Below are 15,348 nucleotides of genomic sequence, written 5' to 3' on the forward strand. Positions count from 1 at the left end.
ACCTTATCCTAATCTCAACTCCCTAACCTAAACTTAAACCTAAACTTGAAAACCCAAACCTAAACCCGATCCCGAGCCCGGACCCGATTTCCTAAACCTAAACCTTAACCTTAACCTATTCTCAATTCCCTAAAGCTATAACCTATATACTATAACCTATAACTAAAACCTAAACCTATAACCTAAACCAAAACCTATAACCTAAACCTTAACCTATAACCTATAACCTAAACTTATAACCTATAACCTAACTTTAACCTTAACCTAAACCTAAACCTAAACCTAAAACCTAAAACCTAAACCTAAACCTAAACCTAAAACCTAAATGTATTCTCAAATCCCTAAACCTAGACCTACACCTAATCTTAATCTCAACTCCCTAACCTAAACCTAAACCTAAACCTAAACTTGAAAACTCAAACCTAAACCCGATCCCAAACCCGATTACTGTAATAATGTAGCCCAAGCACATGGTAACAAAAAAGAATATATCCCTTTATACAAAGCTTTAATATTTGTTGTTGTTTCTATTAACTTGAATTGTAGCCCAATCACATGGCAACAAACAAGAATGTATCCCTTTTAACACCTGCCCCTTTTTACGAAGCTTTAATTTTTATTGTTGTTTCTATTTACTTGAATTGAAACACTTTTTTGTATTATTTGCTTGCATTAGTTTTATTTTAATGATCAGTTTTATTTTAAAAAAGTGCCCACTTTTTTGGAAGAAGTTTATGCAATTCTTCATGATTCTGAATTATAATGTTCTGTTGGTTTAATATTATTTTTTTTTTGATGAAAGACAAAAAGAAAATTGTTGCTGATTTTTTTTCTTTTTTTTTTAATGATGTTAAACTTATATGTATTTATGCATGGATGAATGTAATGTGGATAAGATTTTTTGTGTTTGGATGGATGTAGTTTATGTTTGGATGATTGTAGTTTATGTTGGATTTACGTAGTTTGGGTTTAGATAGATGTGAATGTGAATATGATGAAATATATTATATAACGGGTGTATATCAGGAAGAATACGATGAAATATATTGTAACAGGTGTATATTGACCCTCTCAAATTTGAAAATGTCCTATGAAGGCTCATAAGGGACGGTCCATGACCGTCCTTTGAAGGCTCATAAGAGACGGTCTATAGCAGTCCTTTTTAAGGATGGTCTATGACCGTCCTTTTAAAGGACGATCCACGGTCGTCCTTTGAAGGCTCATAAGAGACGGTCCATGACAGTCCTTTATAAGGATGGTCCATGGCCGTCCTTTGAAGGCTCATAATAAACGATCCATGACAGTCCTTTTTAAGGACGGTCGATGGCCGTCCTTTGAAGGCTCATTAGAGACGCTCCATGACCGTCCTTTTTAAGGATGGTCCATGACAGTCTTTTTTTTGTCAATAAGAATGACGGTTTTCGACCGTCTTTTAAGTAATACGATACGTCAAAATTTGACGGCCCATGCGACGGTCCATGACCATCCTTTTTGGTCATTTGAGACGGTTTTGGCCCGTCCTTTTTTTACTATTTTGGCATAGTGTGTGTTTCCATTTTAGTTTGGGCTAGAGAGAACTAGAAAGACATAATTAAAAATAGAAATACAAAAAAAAAAAAAGCAATTACATAAACAAATAAAGATCTAAACAAACTTATAAAGAAAAATAAAAACAAAAACTATGAAACTTAAAACTTTTCTATAAAAAAACTAGAAAGCTCTCCAAAAACCCTAGATCTACTTCAAAAAACCCTAGGTATGCTTTAGAAGTCTGTAGGAAACCTCTATTTATAGCCTAGCTCGGTTACTTTCGAAAAAAAAAAAACTTTATTTATGCAATCCGCGTAGACACCACGTTACACTCTGCCTGATTTTGGTGACACCAAAATCTGCATTTTATCACATCTGAAATTATGTGCAGAGTACTCAGGCAATAAAATTTCCCACCAAATTTGCTACCGAAATTGATTTCGATGGCACCGAATTAAGCTATTTTCTTACTGGACTGTTTTATGGACTTTAAGTGGCACCGAAATTGGCTTAAGTGGGACCGAAATGTCCTGTTTTCTACTATTTAAATTGTGCTTTTGCCAATCTTTTCTTAGTTCCTTTATACTTGGTTTCCTTAGATCTTTGGCATGAGAATTCTCCGTTCTTCATCTCCTAAGATCCCTCCTTTGCCTTGGTGATTCTTGAAGACTAAATCCATGCTTTTAGTATTCTTTTCAATCTAAGCTCTCATATTCACCTTGCAACACAAATGTGTATATCCCAATTTTCATTTTTAAAATGTCAAATTTTTGCCAAAAATCTATCTTTTTTAAATTTTATTTTCTTTTTCCAAAATCTGAATCTTTCTCAATCATTGTCTATTTTAAATCTCATTTTTTTTTCAAGATCTCAATTTATTGAAATTTCTCAACTTTTTTGGAAAGTCAATTTTTTTCATATTAAAACTTCGATTTAACTAGTCACCTGTCATGATCGGGTTTCGGATGAAAAAGATATTAGATGGACAAGATTGATCAACAATATGATGGGCCATATCTTGTGATCTAATGGTTAGATTTAACAAGTCACTCGTCATGATCGGGTTTTACAGATAATCTCAATTTCCCTTTAAAAATCACATTTTTTTCAAAATGTATATTTTTTTAAATCTTAATTTTTCTTTCAAATTTTTAATCTTAATTTTTCTCTCAAAACTTTTAACAAAATATCATTTTTATTATCAAACTTTTTTATAAAAAATTTTAAATACAAATTCTTAATTTTTATTTCCAAAATCTCAAAAAATTTCCCAAAATCTTTTTTTTTCTCAAAAAATTTCAAAATGCTGATTTTTTTTCTTCAAAAACACCATTTCGTTTTCTACTTTTCAATTTTCTTTTTCAAAACGATATATATATATATATATATATATATATATATATATATATATATATATATATATATATATATATATATATATATATATATATATATCTCGTGTTTTTATAAATAACCTTTTTTTTTAATTTCAATTTTCAAACATTTTCAATTATTTTTCAATATCATAAATTTTTTAAACTTTTTTTTCCTTTTAAAAATGTCCATTTTTTGTTGAAGTACCAATTTTTTAATATCGTTTTATCTTGAAAATTTCAAATTCTTTCAAACTTCTCCATTTTTTCTAAAGTATTTTTTTCATACTTGTCAATTTTTATCGAAGTTCTCAATTTTATTTTATTTTTCAAAATACAAACTCTATTTTTCTTTTTCAAAATATTTTCAATTTTCAAAGTTGTCAAAATTTTCACATTTAAAAAAAAAAAATCTTTTTAATCTTCTTTTTCAAGATATCATTTTTTTTTTCTCGAAATCAAATTATTATTTTTTTTGAAATTATCAACTTTATTCTATATTTTTTCACCAAAAAATAGATTTTTATTAAATCACGGTTTTTATTTTTCAAATTCTCAAATTTTCTCAAACATTCTTAAATTTTTTAAGCTTCTCAATATTCTTTTTCATGTGATATTACAAATCATTTAAATATTATTTTAATTAATAAAAATTAGTAATAATTTCCTCTTATTTGATATAAAAACAATAAAAAGTTCTTTGCATTTAATCAATTGTTAAAAAATTATCGTAGATATAAATATGTACAATTAAACCAATGAAATTCTATTAAGAAACAATTCTTAGTCTACAAAAAATCATAAATTTTCACCATCTTCTTTATTAAAAAAAAAAAATTGAAGAAAACAAATGTTATCAAGGCAAGAGTCATTTTACGACGGACCCTGATCCATCGCAAAAGGAACTAAAATCGGTCGTTACTTGGGTGGAATTTAGTGAGGGACCAAAATCCGTCGCAAATTTGCGACGGACCAAAATCCGTCCTAAATATGTTTTAGCGATGGATTTTTGGTCCGACGCTAAATTCCGTGACTTTTCACCTACGTTTTTTGGCGAAAAACATATTGGGCGACAAACTTTTTCCATTAGTGACGGATTAAATCTGTCGTTAAACCAAGCCTTTTTTACGTCGAACCAAATCCATCGCAAAATCCGTTGCAAATTCGCCAAAGTGAATATCCACTCTTTTTAGAATCTGAATGACAGAGTCTGAGATTATGAAATTAAATAAAAAGCTATAAAAAGTAATTTATAAATACCATTTAATAGCTTGAATATAAATGGAGCTCCTCTCTCACTTGGAGAAGGATTTGGATAGTCTTGAATGAATTTTTGGATTGAGAGAGAACCTCAATTTATAGGAAAAGAAGTTGGTTCTTTGACTGGCCCAAGCACCAGATTCAGTTCCAACGGATTTTTAGATTTGAGCGGGATAAAATTTAACAAATCTTCGACTAGTCAAGGTTCTTGTTCAACTAGTTGAGGGTGGGCTTCGATTGGTCGAAGGTGGGCTTCGACTGTCCGAAGATGCCAAAATCCGAACTGATTCAGTTGCTGGACTTCGAGCCGAGAAACCTAGGGCAGGTCGAAGATTGCCCTTCGACTAGCTAAGAAGGACACTCGACTGGCCAAAAATGCAATAGATTTTCTGTTTTGCTTCGATTTGTTCTAGGATTGGCCAAGTAAAAGTTTGGCTAGTCGAGCCAAACCTTAGGCTGGTCGAAACTTAACCAAACGTAAGAATAAAAATCTAATTTTAAATAGTTTTTAAAAGCACTTAAACCTAAGGTCTTTCTAGGGTTATAATACCTGAAATGACTTAACTTCTTTGTCTTGAAGTAGATTAAAGACTTGAACTTCTTTATGGAGCTTGATCTTCTATTAGAACATCATTTGATCTTGAATTCATGTTGTCTTTCTATCTTGATCTTCTACTAGAACTTGAGCTTGATCTTCTACTAGAACTTGGACTTAGTTTGAACCTTGATCTTTAACCATACTTAAAGATCACTTGATAATATGTTTTGACTAAATGAAATTTGACAAACAAAGTGTGCTTTAAACATTATAGCACTTACAATCTCCCCTTTTGTCAATTTCGTGACAAAACACATAATATTACAGTTATAAGAATGAAGCATTGTATTCTTATACTCATGTTGTAGAAGATTGCTAAAGATTTCAAAATATTTTCCACTCCCCCTCAATTAATACTTCCCCTGTATCATTCATAACATAAAACACATTCCATAGTATATAATAGCATTCCAAGTAAGCATTCACCTTCATGCATGCACCATCATTCTCCATATGCAATCAATATGCAATTAATATGCATTCTTCAAATATTAACTAACTCTCCCCCTTTTTGTCACAAGTTGACAAAGGAAGGACTAGAAAACCATCAATTAAGATAGATAGGAAAGTAAATAATCAGTAATTTAACTTGATAGAAGAAGAGCTAAGCATATGTACTAAGGATTTAAATCAGCATGTGAAAGTGTTAAGGAAATACAGTAAAGATGTTAAGAGAGTGTTAAGAAATCATCCAAAGAAACAAGTTAAGTTTGAGTTTACAGCACTGAAATAAAAAGTACTTTAAGAAGATAAGATCCCAATCAAATCCAGATGATGAAGGAGCAGGCATAAAAGGGTCAAGCTAATTCAAACTCCGACTGATGCGATGGAAGTACTTCTTCATGTACTTCATTGTAGATTTTTAGGTTTGAACCAAGTTGTCTTGAGAGACCTGCAATGCACTGACCTTCTCCTCCAAAGATTTTAGACAATCATCTACCTGAGAGTGTTGATAATCAACATCTTATAAATCATCGAACTCATCCATTTCAGCAAAAATATCTTCCATAGTGGTGTCTGCAGGTGCATGTGCTTCCTCCTCTTCTTCAGTTTGGCAAGGAAGAGGTTTCAGATTCATCTTATTCAGGTTTGTATTGTTAAATGATAGTACAGATTCTGGTGCCTCAGATGAAGGAATGGTGACATTACAATGTAAAGCAATGCAAGTCATGAGATAAGCAAATGGAATCGAACCATGACCAGGATGTAAACGGAACAGAATAATGTTGTAACATATTAATGAAGGAAGACAGACTTGAATACCAGACACTATAGAATGAAGAAATCGAGTCATAAAGGGAGTAAGTTCAGACTTATTCCCTGACTTAAGATAGACATTCGAAGTGAAAATCCTATGAAGAACATGAAATTTGGGAAACATTTGGTTAATTGGAAGGGCATTAACTAACTTCCAATCGGCATTAAAGTTACACAATTTATGTGTAATTACTTGCCGCTCAGTATTAGTCATTTTATCAGTCAGATTTGCAATAGGAATTGCATCTTCCGCAATGATAATCTCAGTCAATGCCGAAGTAGTATATCGATTTACTGTGAAGGTCCCTTCCACAAATTTAATCATGAACATAAGATCCTTAAGAGACACGTCACAAATGGAAGCGTACATTCCTTGTACTATGGAATGGTGAGTCGTTCCGCCCCAACCAAAGATGCGTTCCCAACTGATTTCGGTCAAAATTGGAACAAGACCAAAGGGCATAATGTGATCAATATTGAATGATCTCTCTATGATTATGTCTCTAGTGCGAAAATCCTTGATGTGCTCTGGATCTTCGTCGATGGCCCGTAGGGTTCTTACACCTAATGGAGTGGATCTAGAAGAACAATTACCATGGCTCTTTCGTATTGTCATTCTCTTGGAATGGTGCTCCATTAAGTATAGCACAAGAAAGAAATCAAAGAGAGAGAGAGAGAGGATTGAAGCTAGATCATATTTGAAACAAAACCCACTACAAAGAGGGTTTGAAATCACAAATACAACCCAAATATGAGATTAACTAGCAAAGATGTACTCAAAACTTGAAGGAAATTGAAAACTAAACACTTACAACTAAGATTGGAAGTTGGGTTGGTCGAGAGAGGCACCGTCTAGTCGAGGAAGAAGGTGGAAAATGAAATGAAAAAGGTGTTTTTTGCCTTTATATAGTGAAATTGTGCAGTCCTCGGCCAGTCGAGTATGCACTTAACTGGTCGAAGGTTCGGCCGATCGAGTGTGTACACGACTGATCGAAGATGCCTTAACAAATCTGATTTTTGTTTACTACTATTATTATTATTATTATTATTATTATTTATTATCAAGATATGCATTTAAACAATATGAACATATAATAAAAATAAATGAATAAGAAAGATGATTAACTAATAATACAAAAACCAATACCATGCTTTAAATTGGAAAATCTATTTCTGTCGAGTGGTTTAGTTAGTATATCTGCAAGCTACTTCTCAGTTTGAATGTATTCAAGCACGATACTTTTGTCTTCAACTAATTCTCGAATATAATAGTATCGAATATCGATATATTTTGTACGAGAATGTTGGATTGGATTTTTTAAAATATTAATTGCGCTCGAATTATCATAGTATAGTGTCATTATATCTTGCGCAATACCATAATTGGCTAACATTCTTTTCATCCAAATAAGTTAAGTGCAAGCATTTCTAACTGCAATATATTTAGCTTTAGCTGTAGAGAGAGATACAAAATTTTATTTCTTACTGAGCAACGAAACTAAACAGTTTCCAATGTAAGAACCTCTACCACTGGTAGATTTTCTATCGTCAATATTTCTTGCCCAGTTTGCATCGATATATCTGCCAATTTGTATAGATGTATCATGAGGATACCAAAGTCCTAAGTTAGTAGAACTTACGACATATTTAATTATCCCTTTAACAACAATTAGATGTGATTCCTTGGGATTAGATTGATATCTAGCACATATTTGAAAAGGCCTAGCTATATGTCCTAGAGGGGGGGTGAATAGGACAATGCCAAATAAAACTTATAACAGCAGAATTAAAAAGAATATGATAACCAAAATAAATCACAATGCAAGAAAGTAAAATAACCTCAAAATTCAGATCTTGAGAGGTTGATACAAATGTTGTTCTAAGTACAACCTTACACCAAAAACCAGAGTTTATGGTAGGACAACCTTATTTCTAGAAAGATCTTTGTATCAAATCTCAAACCAAAGAGGAATACAGAAATAAATACAAACTGAATTGAAATAAATTGCAATCACAAATGTATTATTCTAGGGACAGCCATACACCATAAAAATGGCAGGGCAACCTTGCTGGAACAAATTTTAAAGGAAATTGAATATCAAGCTGATAAAGGAATAGCAGAAAATAAATTCTAAACTATTACAAAATTCTCACAATGCTTGAATTAAATGATTACAACATTCACCACCATACATACATCCCACAAAAAGAATAATTAAAGATCAAAAGTATAAATCATTCAACCACAACATAAGGGATTATAGTGGTTCGCCTGTGTGTTCACCAACTGTTAAACAACAGCCACACAGAATGCTACTCCACTCCTAATATCCTCACACAGGGGATATTAGCGTTCACTAACAAAATAGGTTTTCCCAGGTTCACCCAAAACCTTTACAATTGTGTCTTTGTCTGTGGGCTTACACAATTAAAAAACCCCACTTCTGAGTTTTCCTGGCTCTCCTCAGATAACTAATACAACAAGATTTTTCTGGCAAATCTTGAAAGAAACCAAAACAGAAAGGAATTTACAATTAAATGTAAAATACCTGATTATCTCCTTCGTTGTAGCAGCCCGGTAGAACCAAATCAGAGTAGATGATTGAATGTCCAAGTTCAATGTCCAGTACTCAATTACAATGGTTCTAATTCTAATAGATTTTAAATTAAACCAAATAGGGCTTGCCTTAATTGATTTTGATTCCAAAGAAAGGAAATAACAATTCCTCTTATCAAATTAGATTCGAATAGCAGAAACAAAATCAATTAAATAAAGCTAAGGAAAGAGAATATTAAATAAGCACACTTAGCTTAGATGGAGCACAGAATTATCTCTCAGAAGTTCGACGAAGATTGGCTTGAATGGATTAATTAATTCGATGATTTCTTCTGAGATTCGTGCACTATTTATAGGTGAGCAGATCGCGTCTTCGACTGGTCTAGGGAGCTCTTCGACTAGTCGAAGCAATAACAGATATTTGAAAAATCAGGCGCGATAAGCTTTGACCGTTCTATGACTGGTCGAAGTCTCCTTCGACTGGTCGAAGAACCTGAAAAATATCGCTGGATTTTGAGTCGAAGTAGGCATAAATAATCATTTTAAAATGTACATGCCAAGATCAAATTTCATCTTTTTGAACCTGCTTTTATAGAGAGGTTTTGTGAAAATGTCAGCTCGTTGATCTTCGGTAGGAATATATTCTAGGGATATAACTTTTTCTTCTACTAATTCCCTTATATAATGAGATCTAATGTCAATGTGCTTAGTACAAGAATGCTGAATAGGATTTTTTGAAATATTTATCGCACTGGAATTATCACAATGTAATAACATAGAATCCTGTTTAATTCCATAATCACTTAGCATTCGTTGCATCCAAACAAGCTGTGTACATGCATTACCCGCTGCGATATACTCAGCTTCAGCTGTTGAAAGTGATATAGAATTTTATTTCTTACTAAACCAGGAAACTAGACAATTTCCAATGTAAAAACAACCACCACTGATTGATTTTCTATCATCTAAATTACCAGCCCAGTCAGCATCCGAGTACCCAGCTAATTTGACACTGGTCTCATGAGGATACCAGAGACCGAGATTTACAGTACTTGCGACATATCTAATAATTCGCTTGACAGCAATCAAGTGAGATTCTTTTAGATCAGATTGATATCTTGCGCAAATACCAACACTTAGAGAAATATCAGGTCTACTAGCAGTTAAATATAACAAACTACCAATCATACTCTGATAAAGTTTTGAGTCAACATTTTTACCATTAGAGTCTTTTGAGAGTTTCAGGGTAGTACTCATAGGAGTATCGAAATTCTTGCCATTCTCAAATCCAAATCTCTTGATTAGATTCAAAGCATACTTAGATTGAGAAATGAATATTCCTTAAGGTTGTTGCTTTACTTGCAATCCAAGGAAATAAGTTAATTCCCCAACCATGCTCATTTCGAACTATGATTTCAACAAATCTGTAAACTCAGTAGTCAAGTCAGTACAAGTTGATCCATAAATGATATCATCAACATAAATCTGCACCATTAAGATATGATCATTATGTTTTTTAACAAACAAATTTTTATCAACAGATCCTATTTGAAAATTATGACTTAAAAGAAATTTCGTTAGTTTCTCATACCATGCCCTAGGTGCTTGTTTTAATCCATAAAGTGCCTTTTTAAGTTGATACACATAATCAGTATTTTTGGAATCTTCAAAACCCATTGGTTGTTCAACATAGACTTCTTCATGTAAATCGCCATTTAGAAAAGCACTTTTCACATCCATCTGGTAGATCTTTATCTTTCTAAAACATGTAATGGATATAAATAGTCTGATAGATTCAAGACGTGCTACTGGCGCAAAAGTTTCATCGAAATCAATCCCTTCAATTTGAGTATAACCTTATATCACTAGTCTAGCCTTGTTTCTAATTATATTTCCACACTCATCAGACGTATTTTTGAAAATCCATTTTGTTCCAATGATGTGTTTATCTTTAGGTCTTGGTACGAGATACCAAACATCATTTCTTACAAATTGGTTGAGTTCTTCTTACATCGCAACAATCCAGTTCTCATCAGCAAGAGCTTCTTTTACGTTAGATGGTTCTATTTGGGATGTAAAACATACATAATTGCATATATCCTCAAGTTGTCTACGGGTGCGAACACCGGTGAGAGGGTTTCCAAGAATTTGTGTGGTTGGATGATCTTTAACAGTCCTCAACTCAGAATCAGTCTGATTCGATGAAGTATCAGGTTTATCAATGATTAGTACTTCATCATTATCTGAATTAGAAATTGGCGTGTTTAAGTGACCATCAATGACAACATTAATGGATTCTTGAATCACACCAGTCCTTTTGTTCAGAACCCTATAAGCTCAACTGTTTAAGGAATATCCTAGAAAAATACCTTCATCACTCTTCGTATCGAATTTTTCTAAATTTTCACGATCACGTAAAATATAGCACTTGCTGTCAAAAACTCGAAAGTATTTAACAGTAGGCTTTTTATTGAATCACAATTCGTAAGCCATTTTATTATTATCTTTGCTAGTGTAGACTCGGTTAATAATATAGCAAGCTGTGTTGACTGCTTCAGCCCAAAGATTTTTAGAGAGCTTCATGCTATTCAATATGACATTAGCCATTTCTTGAAGCACCCTATTATTTCTTTCTACAATTCCATTTTGTTGTGGAGTTTTGGGAGCAGAGAATTCATGTAATATTCCTTGGTCGGTACAGAATTTCTCAAAATTGCTATTCTCAAATTCAGATCCATGATCACTACGAATTTTACTGATTTGAGAAGATTTTTCAGTTTGAATCCTTTTAAAAACTTTTCTTACTTCTTCAAGGGTTTCAGATTTATCCCTTAAGAAGACTACCCAAGTGAATTTGGTAAAGTCATCAACTATTACCAGGATATACTTTTTCCCACCACGACTTTCTGTTATGGTAGGTCCTATCAGATCCATGTGGAGAAGTTCGAGTGGTCTTGATGTGGTATTTGAATTCACCTTTTTGTGTGAGTTCTTTGTTTGTTTGCCTATCTGGCACTCACCACATATTTTATCTAATTTCTGAAGTTTGGGTAAACCTCTTATAAGTTCTCGTTTGCTCAATGTATATAAATTTTGATAATGTACATGTCCAAGACGTTTATGCCATAAATTAGTCTCGTCTGTATGGACCATGTAACATGTTTGATTAGATGAGCTGGATTCGCTAATAATATAGCAATTTTCAGACATTCTACGTCCAGTTAATATTACAGAACCCTTATTGTTTAGTATCTCACAGCTTTGATTAGAAAACCAAACACTATGGTTATTATCACATATTTGAGATATACTAAGCAAGCTATGTTTTAAGCCTTCAACATATAAAACATTTTTAAACACAAGAAGATTAAAAAGTTGAACCGTACCTTGGCCTATAATCTTGCAGTTTCTACCATCACAAAATGTGACTGAACCATCAGTCATATCTTTCAGATCCGTGAATAAAGCTTTCTCACCTGTCATATGCCTGGAGCATCCACTGTTTAGGTACCACTTTGAATGACTTGTTGCTTTGAAAGCAGTGTGAGCAACCAAGCAGGTAACTTTAGGAACCCATTTCATAACTGTTTTGGGTTTAGGAACATAGTTGGTCTTCTTTTGTGTATATTTGTAGGAATGACCTATAGAGTTAGATTTTAAGAGCTCCTTGAGTAAATCAACTATCTTTTCAGCTAGTGGATTTCATTTCTGATTAAAGTTGACATGGCTGCTTCTAGGTTTTTGAAAAGTTTTTGAATTTCTAGAAAAATATTGATAAGTACTTTTCCCTTTTGAGTTTGAGGACTCTCCTTTAACAAACATAGGAGGAGTATACTTTTGTTTAGGAGGTAGATTTTTATCATAGCCCAACCTAGATAGATCACCACATTTTCTTGATCCAGATAAAAGTTTCTCTAACTTTGGATCACCTTGGGCATATTTCCATGTGTCCTTTAGACTCAAAAGAGAAGATACTTCAGTTTTAAGTTTCTCAATTTCAGATTTTAAATCAATAATTAGGGAGTTTTTGAATTCCAAATCGCATTTTGATTTTTCAAAACAAACTGAAATTTGTGATTTTTCTAAGACAAGTGATTCAAAACATTTTTTGAGTTTAGAAAACTTTTCTTTTTGAAGTTTAAGTTTAACAGCAATTTTACAACTTTCCTTATATAGGGCATTGTAAGCGTCTTGAAGATCATCTTCATTTTCACATTCACTACTTAGATTTTCTTCACTTGTTGAGTCATTATCTGAAAATGTGAATTTGGCTAGAGTCATAAGAGCTTTAACCTCATTGCCCGACTCAGCAGAATCTTCTGATTCAGAAGAACCTTCAGAATCAGATGATTCATCCCATGTAGCCAACATACCCTTCTTCTTGGGTTTGTCCCTTTTAGGACATCTATTTGCTAAGTGCCCATATTCCTGACAATTGTAACATTGACTATCTTTCAAAGATTTTCGAGATTTGGGTCTAAACTTCTTTTTATCATTTGATTTTTGAAAATCAACCCTTTTCTTGCTTTTGAAAATCTTGTAAAATTTCTTAGCCAAAAGAGCCATATCATCTTCTAAATCAGAATTTTCTTCTGAATTACATTTAGAAGATTTTAGTGCGATAGATTAACCTTTAGGAGCTTTAAAGTTTAACTCGTAGGTTTGTAGAGAACCAACTAGTTCTTCTACCCTCATATTATCCGTATCACGAAGTTCCTGGATCGCAGTTACTTTAGAATTGAATCGTTCAGGAAGTGAGCGTAATATTTTTGCACACACTTTACTTTCTGGGATTTTATCGCCAAGACCCCGCATTGAGTTTACAATGTCATTCAATCTAGTGTAAAAGTCCATAAACATTTCATTTTCCTCCATATGAATTTCTTCAAATCTGGTTGTGAGGAGTTGGACTTTAGATTTTTTTTACAATTGTAGTACCCTCGTGTGTCATTTCTAATATATCCCAAGCTTGCTTTGCAGTATCATAGGAAATGATTCTTTTGAACTCATCCAGTGATAGTGCACAAGTAATTGCATTTAGTGCTTTAGCATTTGCACTACTCTCACTTTTCTGAAGAGTGGTCCATTGGTAATATGGTGTGACTTTCATAGATTTTGAACCATCAACCCCAGTAACTTCCATGATAGGAGGTTTCCATTCAGTTGCTGTGGTTTGTCACACACGCTCATCCATTGATTTGAGGAAGATCCTCATTCTGGCTTTCCAATTGGCATAGTTGGAGCCATCAAAGGGTGGAGGCCTAGTGACTGAAAGGCTATCAAAATTTGACATCTTAAATAGCTTAAATCGTTAGCTCAGGAATTAAATCCAAGAATAAAAAAGAGCTATTAGGCTCTGATACCACTTGAAAAGGCCTAGCTATATGTCCTAGAGGGGGGGTGAATAGGACAATGCCAAATAAAACTTATAACAACGGAATTAAAAAGAATATGATAACCAAAATAAATCACAATGCAAGAAAGTAAAATAACCTCAAAATTCAGATCTTGAGAGGTTGATACAAATGTTGTTCTAAGGACAACCTTACACCAAAAACCAGAGTTTATGGTAGGACAACCTTATTTCTAGAAAGATCTTTGTATCAAATCTCAAACCAAAGAGGAATACAGAAATAAATACAAAGTGAATTCAAATAAATTGTAATCACAAATGTATTATTCTAGGGATAGCCATACACCATAAAAATGGTAGGGCAACCTTGCTGGAACAATTTTTAAAGGAAATTGAATATCAAGCTGATAAAGGAATAGCAGAAAATAAATTCTAAACTATTACAAAATTCTCACAATGCTTGAATTAAATGATTACAACATTCACCACCATACATACATCCCACAAAAAGAATAATTAAAGATCAGAAGTATAAATCATTCAACCACAACACAAGGGATTATAGTGGTTCGCCTGTGTGTTCACCAACTGTTAAACAACAGCCACACAGAATGCTACTCCACTCCTAATATCCTCACACAGGGGATATTAGCGTTCACTAACAAAATAGGTTTTCCCAAGTTCACCCAAAACCTTTACAATTGTGTCTTTGTCTGTGGGCTTACACAATTAAAAAACCCCACTTCTGAGTTTTCCTGACTCTCCTTAGATAACCAATACAACAAGATTTTTCTGGCAAATCTTGAAAGAAACCAAAACAGAAAGGAATTTACAATTAAATGTAAAATACCTGATTATCTCCTTCATTATAGCAGCCCGGTAGAACCAAATCAGAGTAGATGATTGAATGTCCAAGTTCAATGTCCAGTACTCAATTACAATGGTTCTAATTCTAATAGATTTTAAATTAAACCAAATAGGGCTTGCCTTAATTGATTTTGATTCCAAAGAAAGGAAATAACAATTCCTCTTATCAAATTAGATTAGAATAGCAGAAACAAAATCAATTAAATAAAGCTAAGGAAAGAGAATATTAAATAAGCACACTTAGCTTAGATGGAGCACAGAATTATCTCTCAGAAGTTCGACGAAGATTGGCTTGAATGGATTAATTAATTCGATGATTTCTTTTGAGATTCGTGCACTATTTATAGGTGAGCAGATCGCGTCTTCGACTGGTCTAGGGAGCTCTTCGACTAGTTGAAGTAATAACAGATATTTGAAAAATCAGGCGCGATAAGCTTTGACCGTTCTATGACTGGTCGAAGGTCTCCTTCGACTGGTCGTAGGTCACCTTCGACTGGTCGAAGGTCTCCTTCGATTGGTCGAAGAACCTGAAAAACATCCCTGGATTTTGAGT

The sequence above is a fragment of the Magnolia sinica genome, chromosome 12, assembly GCF_029962835.1.
Source record: "Magnolia sinica isolate HGM2019 chromosome 12, MsV1, whole genome shotgun sequence".
NCBI classification, from domain to species: Eukaryota; Viridiplantae; Streptophyta; class Magnoliopsida; order Magnoliales; family Magnoliaceae; genus Magnolia; species Magnolia sinica.